A 25,410-nucleotide genomic window follows, 5' to 3' on the forward strand; every position below is an offset into this window, starting at 1 on the left:
TCATCAGAGGTAACTATGATATAGAAAAACACCCATCAATAGCCAAAGGTAGGTTCAAAACCATAAGCATAAATGTAGAATTGTCCATTATATAACGTGATTCATCAGAACAATGTACACAAACCATCCCCAAAACACATGATGTAAGCATTTGCACCACTGAATTTGTCGTGCTAAATTAAACATTAAAACATTTGTCTTAGAAAAAGCAGACTGACGAAAAAATACTGAAAGTTTCCACTACTACTCTGTCATAAAAAAGAATGCTGAGCAAATACCATCTGAAAACAATGTGACAACCAAATCGTGATAGTCTAAACATGACCCAACAATACACTCACTGTGTACAAAAAATTTTGATTAGAATCTGCTAACGTTACCACGCCATAACCGGCAACATGCATGTCCGATGTATCTTTCCATGACACTGACAGAATTGTGCACTAGACGTACTAGTCGTGAGCGAACCCTTCTTGAACACCACAAGTGAAGCCAATCATTTATAACAAGCTATCAGATTCAAACTTGATGACGTGACCGAAGGGCCCTGCCAAAGAATACGTATGGAAGAAATACGTAAACCCCAAAGTTGAAAGATACCCTGTGCACCTTGCTATAACATACAAATAATGCGTTCTGCAAATTGTACTGATCACAACATGATTAACTGTAAATGCACTGTGAGAATAAAACCTAATTTAATTAAAACACCTCCAAACCGGGGGAGGAGCCGCGCCAGCGACCAAGATGGCCGCTTGAGCATCGGCTCCGCCGGCCGCCACATCCTGACTTGCCATCCGGCACACTATCCTGAGCCCCGTCCCTACCATCTGGTGGGGGACCGGCGCCTGAGCCACTGGGCGAAATTCCGAACGATTTGGGCGCTCGGATGACTTGAATCCATCGTCTGGAACTTTTGGGCCTTTAGGGAGCGCTACCGGGACCCTGCGTGTGGCACTGCCCGCTTTGGAGTTCACCAATAACGGCGAGTGGAACCGGAAGTGCGCGGTGGCACTTGGTCCACAGAAGTTGGGTCATATCCGAGGGGCCTCCGGGTCCCCATCTCAAACTATGTGACGTAGCGCACCCCCGCCAATACGGAGCAACCAGAGACTGCACCGATTGCCTCTGCGAAACATTGACTTAGCTTGGTTGGTGGAGTTGGTGCCCGTACAGAAGTTGAAAATGGCGGCGAGGGGGGACCACGAAAAGCTACCCCCGAAAACATTGAGGACTACCAGACCGATCCAGTCCAACAGACTGGAAAAGTATAGTTTCTCCAAGGGTTCCCCGGTGGACAAGAAAGGCGCTCAAGTGAGTGGCCAGGAGGGTGGCCCATCTGAGGCGGACCCGACACTGAAAGACTTGATGGCAGCGATCACTGGGATCCAGTCGTCCCTCGGTAAGATGGACTCCAAATTGGACACAGTTACCATTGAGGTGGGCTTAATCCGAGCTGACCTAACTAAAACCTCGGAAAAGGTCAAATCACTCGAGATCAAAACATCGAGTCTCACGGATGATGTGACGGACATCCAGCGAGAGGTGAGAGATTTGAAGGTGTCTCGGACCCAATTTGACCGTAAGCTGGACGAGTACGAAGGACGGGCGAGGCACAATAACGTCCGCATTCTTGGCATACCGGAGAGATCGGAGGGACAGGCCCCGGATCTGTTTGTGGAGGATCTTATCCTGAAACACTTAAAACCCAAGGGCCTCAGTAACTTTTTCACCGTGGAAAGGGCCCACAGAGTCCCTGGCGGACACCCGAAGACGGGGGCGCCTCCTCGTCCTATGATTGTCCGCATTTTGAACTTTCGGGACGACGACGCTATCCTGCAGACTGCAAGAACCTCTGGACCTTTGGCATACGAGAACGCGTCCTTGCTTTTTTTCCATGACTTTACCCAGGCAGTCCAGAAACAATGGCAGAGTTTCATGGATATTAAGAGAAGGCTGCGTGCCTCGGAAATTAAATACTCTATGCTGTTCCCTGCCCGCCTCCGGATAGAACGCGACGGCAAAGCTTGGTTCTTTGATCATCCAGATGCTGCAGCGGACTGGTTGGACCGAGTCCAGGGCCGGACACCGAGGGGGACACACCGATGGACAATGAGGAACAATGATCCCGCGTTGATCGTGTCAGTTGACCATGGTGGCAAGGGCGCTGGTTTGATCGGGGCGATCTCTTAATCCCCATTGACATTGCTAATATTTTTGGGGGTTTTCTGCATGAGACAGTGTTGATGGGGGTTTGTATGCGGGTTGGGATGGTGGAGGTTGGTGGCCTGTTGTAAGGTCCTCCTCCGTTTTCTACGTTTAGATATTGTAGTTAGTTCTGGGGAGACAGGCACACTGCTAGTTGGGGATGTGCAAAAGTTGCATGCAGGGGTGTAGGGTGGGGGGTCGGGGGGTCGGTTGTGGGGGTTTTTGTTTATTGATTTGTGTTTTGTTTATGACCAGTGCTTGCAATGGATGTCACGGAATGCTTCGGAATTTTCGGGGGACGAATATGGCTTCAGCTAGATTGGGCTTGGGTGTGTCTGTTCTCAGTTAGAACGTGAATGGCTTGGGACACAAGATCAAACGCGCTATGGTGGGGCAGCTGATCAGGCGCCGGTCACCGGATGTGGTCTTACTCCAGGAGACTCATCTTATGGGAAAGAGATGTATGGCGCTACACAGAGGAGGGTATAAAATTGTCGCTCATGCCGGTTTTACCTCAGGCTCCAGAGGGGTGGGGATACTAGTTAAAAATTCCTTTCCGCTCACCATACAAGCTACCTGGTCTGATAACCGTGGCCGATACGTCGGCATCTCGGGACTCTGGGAGGGCGGAACAATCACGTTCCTCTCTGTATATGTTCCCCCCGCACTGCAGACAGACACCTTTCGTGATCTGAGCAGGGTGTTCCTGTCGCTACCCATTGGCATCGTGGTAATAGGGGGTGATTTCAATGCGGTCATGGATGGAGAATTGGATAGGCACCCCTCCCGTGTGTTACTGCCCTCTAGTAGATGGTTGTCGGATTTTGTTTCTGGAACAGGTATGGTTGATGGGTGGAGACTCCGTCACCCTGGTGATTTGGAGTACAAGCAAGCGTCCGCAGCGCACCACTCTTTCTCCAGAATTGACTATGTGTTACTGCCTGCGTAGCAGACGATTTTTGTTCAGGAAGTACGTCATTTGGCATGCGGAGTGTCCAATCACTCTCCCATTTGGCTGCAGTTGAAAGTTGGACCGGGCAATGTGGCTAGGGTTGCCCCAATTTGCGATTGGCAGTTGAGAGACCCCGCTACCAAAAAAGAGCTGGTGTGTGCCACTGATAGCTACTTCCGCGAGAACGCAGGGACAGTTGACTCTGACTGCTCTCTCTGGGAGGCCTACAAAACTGTAGTCAGGGGGGAGGCTCTCTCCCTAATCTCTGGGCAGAAGAAGAAGAGTAGGGCGGAAATTGACAGGATTGAGGCGGAGCTATCGGCCACGGAGAGAGAGGTCACTACTGGGGACCCGGGGGATGTACACCGCCTCGGTCTCCTTCGGGATGAGTGCAAACACTTGGCGCGAGATGGGGCGAGGGAATAACACGCTAACACCCAAAGCAGAATCTACGAACACGAAGATAAGGCCGGGAAACTTATTGCGTGGTTGGCGAAGGGCGACTGGGGGTCGCTTCTGGTCCCGGAGCTGCAGATCGCGGGCTCGGGGGTCACGACGGATCCACAGCTCATAGTGGACGAGTTTGCCCGTTATTATGAGGAGGTCTATACCTCGGTGGGGCTGCACACGGTGGAAGAGAATGGGGAGGTCATCCGAGACATCCCAATGCCTGTTTTATCGGCCGAGAATAGGGAGTTTAAGGATTCTGTCATAACAAATGATGAGGCCGCGATGGCTATACGGGGGCTACACTTTGGGAAAGCCTCGTTGAACTTTATAAACTTCATGCGGACCGCTTGGCTCCGTTCATGAAGGCCATGTATTTTGAGAGCAGGGAAAATGGCGTACTTCCTTACGACCAATGTATCGCCAATATCGTTGTGATTTATAAAGATGGCAAGCCTCGTTTGGACAGTTCCTCCTACCGCCCAATTTCTCTCTTAAATGCAGAGCCTAAGATTCTGGCCAAGCTGCTCGCGAATCGGCTGGTAAAAATCATAACTGAGCTGGTGCACCCGGACCAGTCCGGCTTTATGCTGCGCTGCAACACCGCTCTTAATCTTCGTAGACTCCACGGGGTGAGGGCGGGCTCCGCTCGCATTCATGAGCCAGCGGTGCTTTTGTCGTTGGACGCCACTATGGCGTTCGACAGAGTGGAATGGTCTTATCTATTTGCGGTGCTGGAGAAATTCGGGTTTGGCCCGGAATTTATACAATGGATCCGTCCCCTGTATTTAGCTCCGTTGGCCCGGGTTGTGGTGAACAACCACAAGTCCCGTGACTTTCAGCTTGGGAGGGGCACCCGGCAGGGATGTCCCCTCTCGCCACTTTTGTTTGCCCTGGCCTTGGAGCCGCTTGCAGCTTGGGTACGATGGAATAGATCGATCAAAGGGTTACGTTGGACTCCGGAGTGGGAGGACAACATTTCACTATACGCGGATGATATCCTTATGTATATGACCTCCCCCCAGCAGTCCCTCATCGTTTTCATGGATATTTTGGCGATCTATGGGAGATATTCGGGGTTTGCCATTAATTGGAAGAAATCGGTCCTATTTGTGTTGAGCGGTGACCCTCCTAGACTGCCAGAGAGTTGTATGGTAAAAGTAGAACTGGTGGGTTTCCGCTACCTTGGAGTTTACATTTCTCGGGATCCTAAAACACATTTCGAGGCTAATTTGGTTCCCTCCCTGGCTAGACTCCGCCGGGATATTGCAAAATGGAAGGAACTGCCGCTCTCCCTACTGGGTCGGGCGGTTCTGTTTAAAATGATGGCGCTACCACGGTTTTTATATGCATTGCAGAACTTTTTCGATACCGTGCCTCCCTCCTATTTCAACGAGATAGAATCTCTACAGCGTCAGCTTTTTGGGGTTGGGAGGCCGCGGATCTAAACTGATGTTACCCTGGTATGACGGTGGGATCGGACTGCCCAGTATTAGGAAATACTACTGGGCCTCCCAGCTGGCCCCAATCAATCATGCGATCTATGGCTCCCCGGCTGGCCACGGGTTCACCATGGATCGTGGCCAGTTGCCGGGGGGTGAGTATACCCGGATATTGTACGCTAAGCGAGGCAGGTTTCCTTTGTTGGGCCCGGCGTCGGCTTCGGCGCGGGCGTGGCATGAAGCCAACCGTGCTCTTAAATGTGAGGGTAAGATAACTATGGCCACGCCATTATGGAACTCTGAAGCCCTGGGTAGCCTGTGGAAGTCGAAGGGTTTCGATCGTTGGGACTTGATCGGTATCTCCCAGGTCCGAGATATATGGGGCAAGAATGGGATATTGACTTTTGAGGAATTGCAGTCTAGACACCAACTGAATGAGAGCGAGCGATACCGCTATTCGCAAATTAAGCATGCACTAGCGGCGGCTGTCCCTCGCGATGTGACGCCGCCGGAGGCCTCCCCGCTGGAGGATCGAATCCTGGATGGGTATCTTCCCACCAGGGCGATCTCTCTGGTTTACAAGAAACTGGTCAACCACACTGAAGATCCCCTGGTGAAAGTCCGGGAGCAATGGGTTGCTGATGGTCTGGTCTTGGATGATGAGGACTGGGTGGAGGCTGTGTCCTCCCCTCAGGAAGTGGCGATCTCCATGAGACTTTGGTTGGTGCAGCTTAGGATCCTTCACCGGTCCTATACCACGGGCCCAGGGTTGTGCCGCATGGGGCTAGCCTCAAACGCAGATTGTCGAAGGGGTTGCGGTATGACTGGTACCTTTATGCACATTTTGTGGGAGTGCCCTGAAATCCATAACTATTGGACCAAGATTCACGAGAAAATGAGTGAGGTGTGGGGTGTACAGATTGTGCTAGAGGCACGCCGCTGTTTGCTTAATGTATGGGAGCCTTCCGACCTCACGAGTCACGGCAAGCTTTGGGTAACGCTTGCCTGTATGATTGCTAAGCGAAATATCGCACAACTATGGGGTGCTTGCCGAGCCCCCCAGATTGGGAAGTGGATGGATGACCTTGATTTGGTGTATGTTTCGGGAGAGAGCTGTTTATGTGGCCAGAGGGAGACCCCGCAAATGGGGGAAGATATGGGATGTCTGGAATGCTTACCGAGGAGATATCTGCACACCGCCAGAAACTGATCCAATAAGTGAGGACATTGAGGCACCATGAGCCCAGCTTTGATACTCCTGCATGATTATGTACTGCTGGAACCCAAATTCACCGATACTGTATCGCAGATGTCCATGGCAGGATGGTCTTGTTATTTGTATTTGTCACTTATGTTTAATAAAAGCAATTGTAAAAAAAAAAATAACTCCTTTAAAATATCTTCAAAATATATCAATAATAAGCAGGATTTGTTAATACATGTGCAATAAATATTTTTTTGTGTTTTTTCTTAAGTCTTCGCATATGCATAAAAGAAAAGAAAACAGTTCTCCTTGAGTGATTAATCGTTGTTTGACTGCCATAAAGATGACTCTCGCTGATATCATTTAAACAATTCAGTGTTTCCAAGTTGTGTCTGGAGTAATGCTTTGCTGTTATTTTAATCCTAAATATAGGGTGCAGACTATCCAAACAAGACAGTAGTATATAGTGTGAAAATTAGTGGTAAAATGCACTCTATTGTTTTAACCATAGTTGACAATGATTTATGATGCTTAAAGGCAAAACATTGCGCGCAGGCTCGGCTTATTTCTGCCCCAGTAGCACGTGAACGTACTCATAGCTATCTGGTGCGCCATCGTACACCATGCCCAAGCCACATAGCCATCTAACAATGAACCAGAGACAGTCCAACTAATCCAAGTAGTCCATAGCAAATGTAATTGATCATGTTAGAGTTGTGGTTCCTATATTCAATGGTAAATGTTTTGGTTACAAAAATAACACCAATCACATCAAAATAAAGATAACATACACAGGTTTTCTCGCACAATTAGGCTAAATCAGTTCTCTTAACTTAATATCTATGATTATACATGCTAAAGAAACACTTCACCCAACTTCACTGTTACAACCCGAACTTCATAATATGCTGGAACCAAAGAAAAGATGAAAAAACGTATACAAGCACCTTTCATTTCCATCCTCTATAGTCAAGTATGAGTTAATTTTGACATATTTCAAAGTGCAAATTTCACATAGAACACATATTTCCTCATCTTTATTCAAACCTCTAGGTTCGTCTGTATCAAGATTGAGTATGTATTTATATTCTGATCTTCGTAGTGCATCTTCTATGGTGCCACTTCACACTATAAATAGTATCCAGAATATCACACTATACTTAAGTAGTGTAATCTTGCCCTTATGGTGTTGCAAAAGTGTCTAGCCTTGGGATTCGAACTATCATTGCTTTCCAAAGTTCTCAGATGTTGTAATATCTTTTCGTGCACAGGTAGTTTGGTGCTAACAGTACACCTTTTAGGGTATGGGCAGGTTAACATGTACACCAATTGTAATACTCCTTGAGTTCTTTACTCATGTTAAATGCTTTACATTTGGAGCATTTAAAGCAGCAATCTTCTTTCTTAAGCCAGCTAGACTCTCCTTTTTTAAAAATTTTACTCTGTGCCTATTTATCATGCATCGGCATAGGTAATCTTAAGGTCACTTTCGTTCAGTGTCTGAGCTTACACTATATGATTGGACTATTCTTAAATACTGGCTAATATTTCTGTAACATTACAGAGATATACTGAGCACTAAAATCGGTGATGAATCTGTGACTTTCATTATCTGTTTTCTGAGACTTTGAGGATGTCTTAAATAATATGTCCATTTTTTATGTTTCTTATTGCTGCTTTACTAAGCATATCTTCTCTGTACTGTCTCTGAGCCTTTGGATTGCATCAGTACTGCAATTTCTCTGAATGTGCAGGAATTCCCCACATGCAGTACTTACTTTGAGGGCAATGAGATGGAAACTGCATGCAGAGGGCTATTTCCTGTCATAGGTTTCCTAAATACATTTGTGCATATTCTGCACATTCTGTTGTCAATAATTGTTAACTCAGCAATCAAGAATACCACTGACATATCATTAATAGTGCTTGTGAAATGTGAATTAAGGTCATTCACATTAATCATGGTTACAACTCCTCGGCTTGGGCCTTTTCCTCCACACAATAAACAGATCGTCAATAAACCTTAGCCACAAAACACTGTTCATTCGTCACTGCTCCATTTGCAGGGGTATGGATCACCTGTTCCTCCCACCAGCCCATCTGCAAATTTGTATAAATGGGGTCCAAATAGATGCCCATAGCAATCCAACATTTTTCTTTAAACCATTCATTATTTAACATTTACATATTTTCTTGTAGGCAACATTCCATAATTTCTAATAGCATCAATGTATGGCTGTAGAATTTCAGGGGACGTTATCTCAAATAATGTCAAGAGGCTCATAAACTATCTTGTTGTCTTAATATTGGTGTTTAGGGATGATACCTCCATAATCGCAGTACAAAATATTTTCTCACACGATATCTAATGTATGTTTTAAAAGATCAGAAGTATCCTGTAACTAGGAAGCCAATCAGTGTACATGCAGTCTTAAGAAGCTATCTATGACATGGGAAGTAGTCTCCAACAATCTTCCTTGAGTGGATATAATGAGCCTGCACTGGGGATTGGTTTTATTTTTATGTATTTTCAGAATTGGCTATAAAACAGGTACCTTTGGATGTTATACTCTCCCCAAAAATATTTCTTATAACTGAATAATCCCCTTTCCCTGTGTGTGATTCATGTCTTGTGTTAATTGCCTATTACAGTTCGATGCTTATTTTTAGAGAGGTTATCATAGGTTTTTTGTCGGCTATACACTTCCTTCAAATGCGCATTTAGGCCACAACACAATATTGCCTTTTTATTAGATGTTTTAATGATTCACTTTTTTTCTTTCAGAGAGGGTTTTGATTACCCTATTATATTCTCTGAAATGGTTGCCCCTTCGCCCTCTTTTTTAGTATACTGGGAGCACCCAGTTGTATCAAGTCATTAGTTACACATTGTGAGAAACCATCTATAGCATCATAAGGGATCTACAGGACAAATTTCGAAGGTGGCCTAAAAGAACTACTTCTGTCATGGCTAACATCCAATTCTAAAGTTACTAATAATTGCTGTTTGTACAAGGTATAATCAGAGATAGCATCATTTGTTTCATGGTCAAGTAGAATGCCTAATAGACAAACACCATCAATTTGCAAGTTGTCAGTTTTACTACATTTGTTTTTTCTCAATTCAAATAAACTTTAACAATTTGTGTTTTTTTATGAACCTATCTAAATCTATTCCTTCCTGTGAGTAATTCAATGAAGTTTAAGGCTGCAATGACAGTCTGAAGGATAGGATATGGATCTCAGCTGCAGATGATTGTTCATTAGTTAAATTCATTACCGTTTGTTAGATCAATGTTTATTGCTGTTCCTTGACCTTTTCAACCCATTCTCCTTAATTTTGTCTCCTCTTTGTCTTTTCCACTCTTTACCAGCTCATTCTTCTCCTCTGTGTTTTTGCTGGTCCCTTTATGATCCCTACTTTACCATTCTGGCCATTCATTAAAAATGGAACTCATCAACAATACTTGTGGGTTCTGCTGTACTAATGCAGCTTCCTTTATTTTTCACTTTGGAGCTTACATCAGGGCTCAAATCAATTGTTCTGTCCTGTCGACTCATATTGTCCTCCATTGTTCTTTGCCTCTTTACTGTATCAAATTCTATGGCAAATGTATAAATGCGTTCCTGTTCATAATCTCGCCTGTTCCTTTGGAACTTTTGAAACTTTAATAGTATCATCCAATTTTGTCATACTTTTCTTCATTCTGATACATGACAGCTCTGAGATGCACTCTCCTCGTTATTTATAATCACAAGTTCTCCTCGTTCTTTCAAAAAGAGGCGCTGGAACACTCCCATAAAGTGCTTCAAGTGTTTATTCCTCCTTCGCCATCACTGAGCTCAATGTGTTTCAGCTAACAGTGTAGACTTGGTCATGATAATGAGCACCATCTTGAAAGTGCATTATATTAATCATATTCTAGAAATCCCATTATGTAAAAAAATTCATAGATTACAATTTTACAGCCAGGTCATTGTCACATGCACAATTCAAACAGCATATACTCTTTAAATGAATTCATTTCACATATCGATCACCTTACTAGTGCTACACTACGTATGAAGCACTATTAAGGTGATCAGTATGTGAAATTAATTAATTTAAGGAGTTTATGCCATATGCATCCCCATCATGCACAGTGTTGTAATTAATGATGGCATTTTAGATGTTGCAGTGATGTTATCAGTGATGTCATAGAACACATCATGGGTGCTGTAATATGTGAGGTAATTAGAAGTGCAATGTGAGGGTGCAATTTATACTCTTGAGATACCTATAACTGGTGAATTTCAGTGTTTTTTCTTTTTGTAACTTTAAAAAGTTATGTTTCAACTGACATTGTCATCTAACTATAAACTCACTATAACCTCTGCTTTTTCACTGAATTTTTAAAGGAGTTTTATAAATACCTAAATATAACTCACTTTAACCATTGTTTTATTTCAGTTAATTTCTAGTTTTTTTTTAAATGTAAGTCATTCAGTAACTAGAAGGAAAACCTATTAATTTTCTCAAGGGTCATTGCAATCTCTATCAATAAATATTTAAATACAACATTTGTAGTCAAAACAACCTTATAAGGGTGCTAAAGACTTTCTTTTACACTTCTCAGGCCACATAATTCAGCCATAAGACCAACCAAAAGGGGTCACAGCCTTCCTAAACTAAAGAGCAAAACCTCTAGCTCTAGAAATGCTTAAAATATCATTAAATTTTCCTGGAGTCACATTCTGTAGACTCCAGTAAAAAAGAGATATTTTTGTAATATTTTTGTTCAGTGCTGCATTCCCCAGGTCGGGGCACCACACAATAGGAAAACAAATGACAAATTTGCCATTGATGGGCATTATAGAGAGCACTGGATGGGGCTCCCCCGGTGGCCATAAAATAGCTTGGGGAGGGGGTCCCATGCCACTCCCCTAAAAAAAAGTAATTGGTCTAGGGGAATGGGGTCCCAGAGCGGTACTACGGCTTGGTAAGGAACGGTCCATGCCCCCTCTCAAAAACAAAGAAATCATCCCTGGTAGATGGGGTCTTCTGGGACTTGAGAAACCTCAAAGCAGGTTGTGTCGGCCACACGCCCAACTCCTCATTAAAATTAGCATTGTACAAAGAAAATAGCGTGCCTCAAAATTGCTTGGAAAGGGAACGCCACATGTCCCCTTAAAAAAGAATCGCTTGCACCGAAGTCTCCCTGGACCCAGGCCCACACCGGGTAGCTTAAAAGCTAAAAGAGATGGAGCCTCCCATTATTATTTTTTTTAGTTTTATTGCTTACCCTCAACCAAGCCGTAGGGGGCAGGGTGTCCTTACCCTGTCCCACTATATGTTTTAAAAAAATCTTTTTGAAGGTTAGGTTACAGAGTAGAAGAAAGAAAGATTTAAAAAAAACTTTTAAGTATACCTCAGCACTACTTTATTTTAAGGTATTGTGGGTTTATTAAAAGTTATGAATATAAGGTTTTGATCGAGCATTATTCTCTTAATCACCCCTGATTTATTGCTGACATGATTTGGCCCTCACAATGAGCCCGGATGGGTCTGGGGCCTTTCTCAGGGCTGTAAAGAAACATCCCTGCCTATTCAAGCATGCACTCCATGCGTATAAATGAGACCAAGGCTCTTACCTGAAAATATGCGGTTCTTCTGTATTTCTGAGGGACCTAAAAGTGTGGAAAAACATGTAATGCTTTTACAAGGGACACACAGTATGCAGTTATCTAATGTGATTATTGGTGTGGTCCCGGCGTGTGACTTACGGGGGCCAATCGTTTGGTTACCTTTCATTAATCACGCTTTACATCTTTAATGACATGTAGCTGTACCCTGCTTATTTAAAACCCACCTCACTCTTTACACCCTTAGTTGTGATTTCACTCATGCTGAATAAAAAAATGTGCAGTAATAGTGTAAGCAATATCAAGTCAATTCCAACAAATCAAATAGTTGAAAATAAGAGTGTCACACAGTGTCACGTAACCTTGTTTCCTAAGCACTATCCCACTACATGAATTTCAGTTCAGACCCCTCTCTGCTAGTATCATTTGGAGTTAGCAGAACAGACTAGCTACAAAACAACAGTGGACTAGTGTGAATAAATGCAGTCCAGCAAACCGGTGTAGAAAACCTTGATGAAATTACCAAGCCCGTGTTAGAGAGCTTTTTTCGAGAACAGTGTCAATAGGAGATAAGCATGTAGGTGAGCAGCAGAAATAAACAGTAAGGGGCATATTTACAAGAAGGTGTGGGACCGCAAGCCCTTTGGCTGCACTACGCTCCGACACTTTCAGGGCACAGGAATGCTACATATTTACAATGATATGTCACATTCATTTGCTCTCCCCTGCGCTGGCGCACAAACAGCTGCCATGCGCCGCACAGGCACCCTTGCACCATGGTGCAAGGATGCCTGCATCATGGGGAGATTGTTTTTGTGCAGGAAGGGACACCTTCCTACACAAAAACAATCACTACAGGCATTTTCCTCTTTCAATGTGTGCTGTAGAATGCAGCACGCATTGGAAGAGGAAAAAAAACTAGGAGAAATGAAAATATTTCTCCTTGTTGTATACTGACGCATTTCCAGGTTTACGAATCCTCGTAAATCTGGAAATGTGTCTGGTTCCATGGGTGTTGCGTGGGAACACCCACAGCAACACCCATGGAACACCTCTTTCTCACAAAATGCTGCGTGTAAAGGGGCCATATTTACAAGGACAGGAAAAGCCATGCAGTGTGGTTTTTCCTGTCCTTCTAAATATGGGGAAGAGAAATGCGCTGCCAGTTTGTCAGAAAAAGTGACGTATTGGCAGCTCAAGGGGCTTGTAAATCTGCCCCAAAATGTTTAGGGTGAGACATCCATTTTAAAGAAGATGATGTTGAGGCCCATCTGAGGCCTAGTTAGCGTAAGCCAAAAAAAGGAACTTTAATAGGTCAAAGCAAAATCGATTCAAAGGCATAGTGTATAATAAGAAATCAGCGCCCATCCAGAAAGTATTGTCTTTATAGTCTCAAATGTCCACAGTACATATAAAGATGCACAATCTTGTAAAAAAAGGGATCCAAATTCTTGCAGAGTTTCTTGTTCAAGTTCTTTATTATAGTATTTCAGCACAAGGAAAATCCAAGAACACAAAAGGATTTACTTCTTAGCCAGCCAACTCGTTTCGTCTCTTACAATGAAACTTCTTCAGGGCTTCAATGAGAAATGGTAATCATACATCAATACATCATGGTAAATTTCCTCAAAAACAGCATATTAAGGTAATTTTCTCTTTGTTCTGACGAGCAGTGTTCAAGAGGACAGAACCCATACAAAATCAGGATTCCCTGTCTGTTAGATAGCTGTATTGCTCACACTGTTTTTGCTGTGCTTACTCTTAGTAGTCTTAGAAAGGTATGGTAACCAGCAGTGTATCCACATCGGCGGTAGGACAGCAACTCGTTTCAAAGGCAGTAACATCAGATAAATGAACACATGTAAATTCAAGTGTAAGTTACTATTCTGCATGTTAATAATAATGCCCAATTTTATAAATGCACACAAGATTTCCTCACATGTGCTCAATACCTTCGAGCAGGGTTGCCTTGAGACACTTTCATAGAGCACATTTGGCATGACTGAGTGCTGATGGTTAAATGAAAGCTGATGTGACAGTGGGACAATGCTGATTGAGCTAGAATAGCCCATATAATTACCTTCTTGTGTTGTGTATGTAAAGCGTGACAGTTCGTCATTGCAGTGCTTGAGATGAATGCATCAGATATCCCTCTGTTTCTATAGTCAACTTATGACAGAACAAAATCACTATGTTTTTTGGGACAAGAATGTCTCTTTTAGCAAGTCTTCTCTAACTTGTAAAATATAAACTGTCGTTGTTTTGTGGCTTTTTACCATCAGCCCGCTACGTATTGAATCACAGTGGTAGTCATTTGGCCCGTACTAGCCTGTGTATGGATCCATCAGAGTACTAGCCTGTGTTCTCTGATGGATCCATGTCTTCTCTTACTGCTGGCTACCAGTAATAGTATGAAAATCAAAAAGAACTAGCTGTTGAGTAGAAGCTCAATATGTGTGTTCAGGGATAAAGAAAAAACATTTGTTTTTTATGAAAGCCCTCACCCACCAACCTAGTTGGTGACATGCTTCATCATCGGGCCCCACCCAGGGCACTGAGTGCGCCTCAGGTGTGCTACGACGCCTGGCTACAGCTGAGCGGGTATTGCTTAGTGATGGTGTTGAGAGTGTAGGTTAAAAACTGTCCTAGGATCCCATTGTCCACAGGGGTTATTTTAATGATGGGCCCTTGGCAGTATTAAAAGCAAGGCGGTGGATGTGGTCAACACGTTTCAGCCAGGCCTTTTGTTAAATCTGGCTTTCATCAGGACTTTATGTGAAAAGTAATTTGAAAAGGTGGTCTACAGAGTATGTGTGACCAACTATGTGAGGCACTCGCTAAGGTGCGATATATGTGAGAGGAGCATTTCCTCTAGTGGCTTTGTAACTGTAATGGGAAAAAAACACATAAACAAACAAACATAAATGATGATTAGCTCCAGGTAAAGCACATTTAAGTTATGTGATTCTGTACCGTCGTGCCTGTGTTCTAATCGAGTAAAAGCGGTAGTGAGATACGGTACATGACGGAATGTGATGTATAATTGTCGTTTGAGCAGTATGCACTAGGTTGGTGGGTGAGGGCTTAAAAAAACGAATGTTTTTTCTTTATCCCTGAAACACACATTTTGAGCTTCTACTCAACAGCTAGTACGTTTTGATTTTATTACGTATACTAGGGGAAGAGAACTAGCCATTTTCTGTTCCTCTCTCTCCCAGTGATACCTATTATTACCTGTAACAGTAAACATAAAAAAGAGGGCAGCTATGTTTGGAGAATACTTGAAGTTCTAAACTGGTTTTGATAGAGTTTGTACCTGTTTATTATTGTTTTCTTTGTGTTTGTTTAGTAATTTTGAATGTAGCTGTTCAGTTGATGCCTTGAGGCATTTGTATAGCAGGATGGTTTATGGTATTGCCAATGTGGGCGTTGACATCCTGGGTGGGATTTGTTATTTAATCGGCTGTTACCTTGTTTGTTTTCATGGACAGCCATGATTTGGGGGCATCTCTGGATTGGAGTTGTGTTCGGATTAGTCAATAACTATTTGGAGTTCCTTTTCCAGGGAATGCTATATAAATGCTACTACAGTTCAGTACAATAGTGTAGAGGTTTTCATTGCCCAAGGTTTTTTTTAATAGTGCATGGTTTCATAGTTCTGTTCAATTCACATTATGTATTTTTATTTAAACAACACTCTGAAAACGTACTCGGTTGCTGCACCTAATATTTGTGCTGTTTTCAAAGCAGCATTGGAAGGATGGGATATAGATACCATTGATAATGTGGTTGTGAAGATGAAATTACACACTATTTTTTCCCCATCTCAAGCAAATGTGGTTCTGTAAGCTTTTTTAAGTCTCACCCACCAGACCACTTTTAGGTGTCTGTAGGCGAAAGCCTCTTGTGAACTAACCAAAACTTACTATAAGCTTGGATCCTGCCCATTGCTTCCCATTGATTAGTTTTGTTGTTACTCTAATTTTCTTGCTTCTTATTCAATGGCTTCCCTTCCTCTTCTTGTGTTTGTCCTTCTTCTGTAGCATAGTCTTTATACCACTCGTTTGTCTTACTGACTTTAATCCTTTCACCCCTCCTAGCTGGAGAACTACTTTTTTCTTTGTCCTTAAGTGCTCTGTTCAGATGGCAAAGGGCCCCGCACTGTGTACACTGTCCTGGGTGCCCAGCTGTGAGTATCTGGTATCTTGGTTTTCGACTCTGGCCCCAGCGTCCCTCATGCAGCATGTGTGCTAAGCGCTAGGCCTTTACTTTGACATGGGAGAGGTCCAGGACTTGGAGGGGAGCACAGATCGTATTCTCAATGGTTAGACAGTGGACTGTTGTACCTGGCATGTGTTATGTCGTGCAGCAGTGGCAGTGTACCTGTTGTGGGCTGCCAAGAACTTACAAAGCTTACAGCACGCCCATTGCTTACCATTTGTTGGCTTTATTGTCACTCATTTGCTTGCTTCTGATTCAGTGGATTTGCTTGTCCCAGTTTGTCCATCTTGTTCATGTCTTTCTCTTCAAGCATAGCCTTGTTTACTATAGCTCTGATTGGCTGGTTTCTATCCTTCTGCTGTTCATTTTTAGGAAAATATTTTTTCAGTTTTGCTTAAACACTTCATGAGAGTGCATGTGCTTCCTACCTCTCTCCCTCTTCCCCCTCCAATTATCTGTCCCTGCTCTCCATTTTTCTGTCTCCTATGTTGCAAGCTGTCGCTTGTGTACTTCTCTCCCACCCAAAGTGCTCTCATCTGCTACGTTTTCCTTCTACTGCCAACTTCCTTTTGCATCAGCCCTCTTCTCATCTGTTGCTCCAACTTAAAAAAGTGCTTCTTCTCTACATTTAAACATTGCTTCTTAATTTACTGATCAATCTTGGATTGGTAAGTAAAAACAAAAAAGCTGCCTGTATCATTTTGTATGTGCGCACACGTTACGCATGCACTCTTACCTACAAAGTGGCGTGGCTGCTACTGTTTCCTTGGCCATGCTGGTCAGCATCTTTCTGATGAAATACAACATTGCCAAAGGGCAATGTCAAAGTTGATAGGTCCTAAAGTCAAGACCTATTGGCTTTGCCAGGGCTTGTTTATTCATGTAATGAGAGTGGGGTCCAGCTTGGCAAGTCCTAGTGCTAGTACATATAATGTATGCGTGTATGTCCAAGTGTAACCTGCATGGTGTATACATCATGTGGAACTCTTCATCTTTTGACGGATGTCAGATCTCAGGACAAAGTCCGTATTCTGCTTGTAAAAACCCGGCCACCAATAACGTTCCTGCAATAGAGAAATTGTAGCTGCCACCCCTGCTTGTGCAGAAGCCAGACCCTCATGTGTAGCCAGTAATAGTCCTAGTCTGTGATCACTATTTGGTATTGCTCTGTCCCCCACTCCTGGAATCTGAACATGACAAGCAAATTGTCAGTATCCTGTGTTTTTCCTGCGGGCCCGAATGGAAAAATACTTCTTCAACATGCTTTGTTTTTTTGTGTGATCAAAAATGGAATATCTTCCCTTTTGGTGTAAATTTTAAGCATGGGCGAATCTTGCGAATCCGGCGTTCGCGAATTTGCGTATTTGAGAACTCGCAATCCGCAAAATCCGCGAATTCTCGCGAATTTGTGGATTTTTTTTTTGTGTGTTCGCAAGGGTTTCTGCCAGTTCGCGAGGGTTTGGTACCAGTTCGCAATTGCGAACTTACTTGTCGGCTCGCAACGGTCGCGACTATGTTGTTTCTACGTCTGGTTCATCATCACAGGTTCCCAGGACCCTCTGTTTCACCACTGCCACCCTCTGTTTCACCCATGCCGCCCTCTGGTACATCAATGCCACCCTCTGGTTCATCATCACTGTAGATTATGGGGAGGGAAAGCAAGCACACCTGCCCTGCTTCAACTGACATGAATTAATTTGGGGTTGGTTTATTAATGTGTCACTGTTTTAAAATTCCAGTCTGGCACCTGCTTCCTTATCAGTAATTTGCTTTCTGTTGCAGTGCATTTTTTTTTCCAGGACCTTTGTGGCCTACTTGTAGCTATTCTATGAGCCTGCTGTGAGGGTCAGAGCAGGGTCATACAATTGTTGCAACTAGCAACTGAACTCTGGAGGGGCCCCAGTCAGGAAGCACTACAGGGAATGGTTACTAATGATGAGTTTGAACTTTTGCACCTGCTGAGTGCTTTCACTTTTGCAAAACTCGTTTTTCTGCAATTTCGCGGGATTCGCGGGGCGCGAACTTGCGCGAGATCGAATTTGGAAGCCGCAAATTCGTGCGAATATGCGATTTGTTTTTTTGCGGCGTGTTAGTTCGCAAGGTTTTGTGCGTTTTAGCGAGCCGCTTGTAGCGCAACGGCGCAAAGTTACCCTTGCGGTCGTTCACGGGTGCGGCCATCTTGTTTGCATGACGTATTTCCGTTTCCGGGCGCGATGTGTAATCTCGCAAAGTGTGCGGCTCGCTAGTACAATTTCGCGTGTGTTCGCGAGGAAAATCTCGCGCGAACTTACCCACGCGGTCGTGAACGGGCGCGGCCATCTTGTTTCTCATTCATTGCTATGGTTCTGGGCATGCTTTTTCTATCCTCTCTGAATCTCTGCCATCCTTTGCTTGTTTGAAGTTTTTTTTAATCTATTTTACTTATTATCTATCCCTCTATTTTTCTAGCTCTATATTTTTGTGTTTTCTGCTACTTTTGGTTAATTTTAAACTACTTTTTTAAACTCTTTTCTTTTCTTCTCTTCCCTATTCTATTTTCTTTATTATTTAGCTTCCTTTCTGCCCAGACCATGGTAAAGGGAGCCGGGAAGCATCCCGAGTAGGGGAAGGATCCCGCACCCCGTGCCCGGCTCCCGTGCGGGCGTTTGAGGGGGGAGCAGGTCGCACCCCGGGAGATCTTCAGCCCAGAGGAGGTGGCCGCACTAATTTTTTATGTTCAGCGCCGCCTCCCCAGGACCATCATGGCAGGCGGCAAGATCGATAGCGGGTACGGGATCCGGGAGCGCCGGAAGCGGTGGGAGAAGGTGTGCCGGGCCATGTACCACCACTCTCGGGTCCGGCGCACCTACAGCCAGGCCACCCACCGCTGGACGGATGTCCTGGACCGGGAACGCGATCTGCTCGACCTGCTCAGCCTTGAGATCCCCGGGCTTGGTGAGTAGTAGTAGCTATTTCTTTACTATGTTTTCTCCTGCTCTGTGTGTTATTATCTTGCAAATTTTTGTTTTTTACCAAGAGCAATAATGCTGCTGATTACATTGTAGGTAAATTATATTTCAAAATCTTCTGTGCATTTCAGGTGCACTGCTCTCCTTCTCAGTAACGCTGCTACTATGCTTATTTGTTTTCGATTTTGTGCTCATTTCATTGGCCTGTGAAATTATGCATGAGTGTAGTTTTAAAGAACTGCCTAATGCTAGACACTAAGGGTCAGATTTTTAATTACCGGCGCATCCCTGCAAAGTAGCAGGGATGCGCCAGTAATTGTGCGCCACACCACCACCACCCATGGTGCGCCGTATTTACAATGCGGCCCACCATGGGCCCAAAACGTCACCAAAGCGTTACGCATCTGTGCCGTAAAGATGGCGCATTGCTGGAGTTGCGTCGCAACGATGGCGCAGCTCCAGCAATGCTCTGGGGTGCCCTCTCTCCCCAATGCTGCGTCAAGCCGTACGTCTGCTTCAAGCAGGCACAGGGTTTAAGTCATGCATCATTGTCCTCAAAGTGACTGATTGAAATCTTGTAGATTTCCCTGAGCCACTTTTTACAATGCGTTCCTGCGCAGGAACGCCCTCCCTTGCGCCGGAACGCCCCCTGATGGCGCAGGGCTTTACAACGTGATGCATCTCCCATATGCGTCACGTTGTTAATATACGCCGCACCATGGCGCCTCTTTTGTTCTGCCGCTGCGTCACAAAAGTCACGCAACAATGGAGCAAAAGAGCCGCAAGGGGCTTCTAAATCAGTCCCTACAGACTCAAGTCCAGTCCTTCCTTTGTACACATGGCGATAAGAAGAAATAGTGGTAGTGGATTGATAGTTTGAGTATTTTAATGACTGGTTAATGTAGTAGGAAACTTTAGTGTTGTCGCTGATCTGCAATCACGATGGACTTTGTCTGTCACTTCGCGGGCTGCGGACTGCTGCCTGCCAGTCCTAGGCAAACCTTTTTAGTACTTTGTTTAGTGAGTTACATAAGAACTTTCCAAGTCGACGGTCCGCAAATCAAGCAATACTAATAACGTAGTAGACCACATGAGATCGGTCAATATATCCCGTGGAATAGTTGTCTATTTGGCCAAAATATTTTGTTATTGTTCTTTTGAAATGTTTGATTTGGTTGACAAATCTCATCCATGTTTTCTGGTCTTTATTTCTTTCATGTTGTACATCAGCTCCCCCCAGGGGCAAGAGGGCATTGGAGGAGGCTGCTGCTGCTGCTGCTGAACAGGATCGGTCAGGCGAGGGCTCCTTTGCTGGCCCCGGTAAGTTTTAATTTTAATATAGAGTACCTATTTTTTCCTAGCGTTCCTCATTCGATTTTTTCTAAATCGTCTTTGATCTTCTTGTAGACTGTATCTAAATTCTTATCCTGCCTCGACTATGACTCCCTGTGGTATTACTAGATTATTCTTATTAGTCTGTCTGTGTAGCTAAGTAAGATTGCACATTTGGCAATTCCATTGGACTCCCATTCTAGTCAGCAATAGCTCTATGCACTGAGTGCAGTCCTCTGGGATTGTCCATAATGTCTTTTCAAGTCTTCTAAATGTTTATGCTTTGACAATTGCCAACAATAAAAAGGTGAATGACCACCAAGAATGAATAATATACTACTTTACTTTTGGTTTGGATAGGAGGACAATCCATTCTACTACTGTTGCAGGGACAAATCTGCACAGACAGAACTATGGACACTAAATAGTGCATTGTTTATCAATTATAATAGGCGCAGGTGGACTTTCCACATACCTCAGTGATATCAGACTTTGAAGAACCCCCAATCTCCTTACTGACTAGATAGTGTGGCAGAGTCATTTAGCTCCCGAATTCATCGATGATTGATCCCCAATGATGAATGAATATCCAATGCAGGACAAGAGTACGGAGTCAGAGTCCAGAAGTGTCAGAGGCACGGGCTCATGCTTGCAAATTGCAAAACCTTTTGCTCATTCACTCATGACCAAAAACTACAGAGTCTATTTAAGTTTTAAAGCTTCATTAAAAGTAAAAATATTTATTAAAATCAAGCTTGTCATAAAACAGAAACGGTTGATTAAAAATGGAAAAGTGCTAATAGTGATTTATTTCACACATTTATTGTGGGCGAGCCGAGCCCTCACCTGGTTTGAACTTTAATTTTCCTTTTTGGTGATGAATCGTTGGTCCCTCTGTCCTAGTGGTGATGATGATGATTTTTTCTTAGAAGTGAAGCTTCTGTCTGTTATTAGAAAAATGGTGCGTGTTAAAAAGCAAGCATTCATCAGTTGTGCCAAAAGGTGCAGCAAGACAAGACCCTTCACTGGAAAATTTTACTTTAGAGTAGACAGTCACAAATTATTAGATTGGTTTCTGTATTCACATTTCTTCATTCATAGACAAAATGCTAGTGAGTGGTGTATGTCTATGACATCTAACATTCTTAAATGTACTTTGTAGGTGGAACATCTGGTGCTGGGCCCAGCGTGGAGGTGGAGGAGGGAAGCTCTGGGGAGGAGGCGGTGCAAGTGCCGGAGCCGGACCAAACTGCTGTGCGGGTTGCCACGGTAGTGGCGGGCAGTGTTAAGCTCTTATATTCCTTACTTATTGAGGTTGCAGACTGCATAGTGTGCTGCTCCCCGTGAGAAAACGTAAGGTTTGTCCAGATGAGAGACATGAAGAAGAATGATTGACATTTAGGGGCCTATTATGATGGCGGACGGACCTGAGTCCGTCCGCCACCATAGAGTAGGAGGGACCGTCCGCAGGTGCAGTGGCGGTCCCTCCGTGGAAATTAGGATGTGACCGCCACCCTGGCGGTCACATCCTGTATTTTTATCATTGCGGCGGGTGCTGCTTGAAGCAGCACCCGCCGCAATAATAAAAATGTAAGTTGTGCATTTGCATGCACAAAGCGGCAGGCACCGCTTGGTGCCTGCCGCTTTGTGCAGGCAAATGCAGGGGGGTACCATAGGTACCCCCCATGTGCACCCCCCACCCCCCCCTTCACCTCTGGGGGCCTGCAACGGGCCCCCAAACAAAAATCCGTATGCCTTTGCACGTCGGAAATGCCGCCGTGTAAAGGCATGTGTTCCTCCAGACATCCTAAAATGGCTGGCGGTGTCTGATAGACACCGCCAGCCATGTTAGTGCTTTTCCGCCGCGGACGGGAGGCGACCGCGGCGGAAAAGCTGCGGACTGAAAAACAATCCCCCAGCCATCCTAATCTGGCGGGGGGTCTTTTTCAGTCCGCTGCGGATTTCCCGCATCCTCCGGGCCGGCGGTGGATTCCGCCGGCCCGGAGGATGCGGGAAATCCGCAATCCTAATCTGCCCCATAGTTTGAATGGATGGATGCCTGGATCATGGTACTATCTGAGTCTTAGATAGCATATGTGTATCTAGAGAGAGTAGACGGTCACTGGATGAACTAAGTGTTACTTTGAAGAGCATGTAACACCGCACCCGTACGTCCGTCCCAGTGTAGGAAAGGCAAGGAAAAGAAGTTGTAATTTTGTCCGAATACTACCATGCATAGTAGCAGTAGTTTGTATTGCAAGCACAGCATATATCCGGCTATTACGATGGCCACTTGTTACCTCTGTTAATAAGTTTAGTAGAACTCGGTCATTCATGTGTGGATGTATCACTGTTCACTCAATAAAAAGCAAAGCACCTAAAGTCATCCCATATGTAAGTAAATACATACCATGTGCAGTGATAGATAATCAGATTATTTATCTTCTTCATTTTCCCTTTCTAGTATTCATTGGCACTGTAGGGTGAAACTAAAATTAATTAAGCAGTAGCCCTTGTAACAGTGTATTCTCAGTGCCACCCGTAATAGAAAAGTAACAGCATCACCACCTGTATGTACTGGACTGGTACAGTAACGCAAGTCTGTCTCACTCATCATGGCGGGCGTCTGTTTTCCTCGGGTGCAAGTTGACTGCGCTGGCATGATGCCGGCTTGCAGAAGTTAACGTACCAATTTTGCTAAACAAAAGAGAAGAAGAAGAATAAGACTGGTGTACTGTCATAGTCGACTCTAATGGAGTGAGTCCATAGTGCTCGTAGAATTGATTCCTTAAACTCCCACTAATGTTAGAGCAAGGGTGAAGAAGTGGGAGGTTAGATAGATACTGGCCACAATAGTTATGTACTGCACTTGCAAGTTGCTAGTTCTACTGTGACACAACTTTCTGCTGAATCATTTTTTGTTAATCTTAAAGAGCATTGGTTACAGACTATGTCTTTCTTTCTTCATATAGATGCTCCTTCCAAACCAAGCCGGAAGGAGCTGGCTACACTGGCCTGGCAACGGAGGCTGGAGGCCACTGTCGCTGAATATCGGCGGCTGGTGGCCCAGGAGGAGGGGGACACGCAGTCTACCACTACATCTACAGGGACTGCTGCATCCTCCTCCGCGCTCCCTGGGCCACCCAGACGGCGCAGGTCTCCAGCGGTACGGAGCCGGTGTACCGCAGCCACCCACCACCGCCGAGCGAAGAAATCAGCTGCCCCCCACAGCAGTTGGAAGAAACGTATGCACCGCCTTTCCCTGAGGGTTTCCTACCTCGAGCAGGAGCTGCTCAACACCAAAACCCTGCTCGAGACCCTCCGCAAGGAGCATTCCGACCTGGCCCGGAAATTCAACAGCAGCAGCCAGCAGTAGGAGGAGACTGTCCCTTGCCCCTTTTTTAAAGACTTCTGGGGGGTGGGAATTGGGAGTTGGGTTTTTTCACTTTTTTGGACTTTTCACGGACATTCGTTGGGGTTAGGGAGTGGGGGTGGGTTGGGTCTTGTGGGAGATTATTTTTGTCAGGGATATAAATATACTTTAAACTCTATCTTAGCATACGTGTTTTTTTACTGCTTTTGAGGCTGGTGGGTGGGGGTTTAACAGTAACTTTGTTTTGGTGACACTTAAGTGGCATCTTGATACAAGTTGTGTAATTAATTGCCCAAATGTTTTCAAAACTAAGTGCCTCTCACAGAGTAAGTGAATTCAAGAGTGCTAGGACTTTAGTACTACTACTGTCAATCTCTCGTCTCTCCTAATACTCCATTATACTACCTCCCACCAAACGCTTATCTTACCTGTAATTTGTGTTTGAAAGTAGGGCTAGGCCCAGGGCTGGCTCCACGGGAAATGGCGATTAAGGTTGGCAATCCTGGGCGGATGAGATGTCCTCATTGCGGTGGTACTAGTGGTGTGACACAGTGGCAGTTGCATGCCTATGGAAAAAAAGAAAATGAAACCTGGTTTGTCCTTACTGTAGCATTACAACGGTACGATAGAGAATATAGCAGGTGACAGTACACTAGAACAGTGCCACAATGTAGCCTAACAAATGGTAAAGTATTGAAAGTATAACTAGTGCTTGCGTTGAATTTCTTCGACATTGGTTACTACTACAAGAAATAGTACTGAAGCTGAGTAAGTCTAGAATATATCCTCGGATTCCTTCACCAGCCTGTTGCTATGACCTTATCCTCCCCCGCAAGTGTGTGGAATTATTGATGTCATTTAGTCACACATCAATCAAAACCACACAGCCCGGGGGAAGAGGGTTAGGGTTTGGAAAATGGATGGGAATGGGGGTTTCTTTTTGGGTAGGTTTTGTTGAGAGAAAAAAAAAAAGCACAGCATGGACAAACAATAATTGAACATAAAGAAATCTTTGGGTACAAAGCTAACCATAAATCTTTTACGTGACATAAAGGAAGTGCATGCACTACTGAATGCATTGTTACTGAAAAGTAAGTAGTACTTTCGACAACTGTGAATGACAGAATGCGACAGTACAGGGCTACATTAAATTAGGTTTAAAAAATAGCTGAAGTAAAACCTATAGAATGGCTGTAGGGATCAATTTAGAAGCAGAGAGAGATCCAAGAAATGCTGTCACACTCATAAAAGAAAACAATGGATACTGTATCTGTATGTTGTTGTAGTTGTCCTGTTGAATTTGGTAAGTAAGTTGCATGCAGCAAACCATTCCTCTTATTAGCGGCACTCCTCCAATCCAGCTGACACTTCGTCCATCAATGTTGGTGACCAGAAGACACCCTCTCCACTGCCTGCCTGACGGATGCTGAATTGCGGCTCGCTAATGTGAAGCCTGACTCAATCCTTTTTTCCCCATTGCACAGACTGAAATCTGGCCTGTAATTATTGAACGAAAAACAGGAAGTGATATTACAACACCACTGATAAATAAATATAAGGTATGTACGCTGTGTAGTACAAAAAGTCACACTTTGAGTTTCCTAATAGACAGTACAATATTTTTGAAAGTGCGTACTCTGTCTGAGTCTCCTTTTGAAGGA

At 44.3% G+C, this 25,410-nt stretch overlaps 1 protein-coding gene across 1 annotated transcript in view; it reads left to right on the plus strand.

The window, feature by feature from the left end:
- LOC147732519 (carotenoid-cleaving dioxygenase, mitochondrial-like) overlaps window positions 1-25,410 on the plus strand; it is an 816,482-nt gene that overhangs the window by 386,666 nt on the left and 404,406 nt on the right. The gene's annotated exons all lie outside the window — the stretch shown is intronic.

The sequence above is a fragment of the Lissotriton vulgaris genome, chromosome 2_1 (assembly GCF_964263255.1).
Source record: "Lissotriton vulgaris chromosome 2_1, aLisVul1.2, whole genome shotgun sequence".
Classification (NCBI taxonomy): domain Eukaryota; kingdom Metazoa; phylum Chordata; class Amphibia; order Caudata; family Salamandridae; genus Lissotriton; species Lissotriton vulgaris.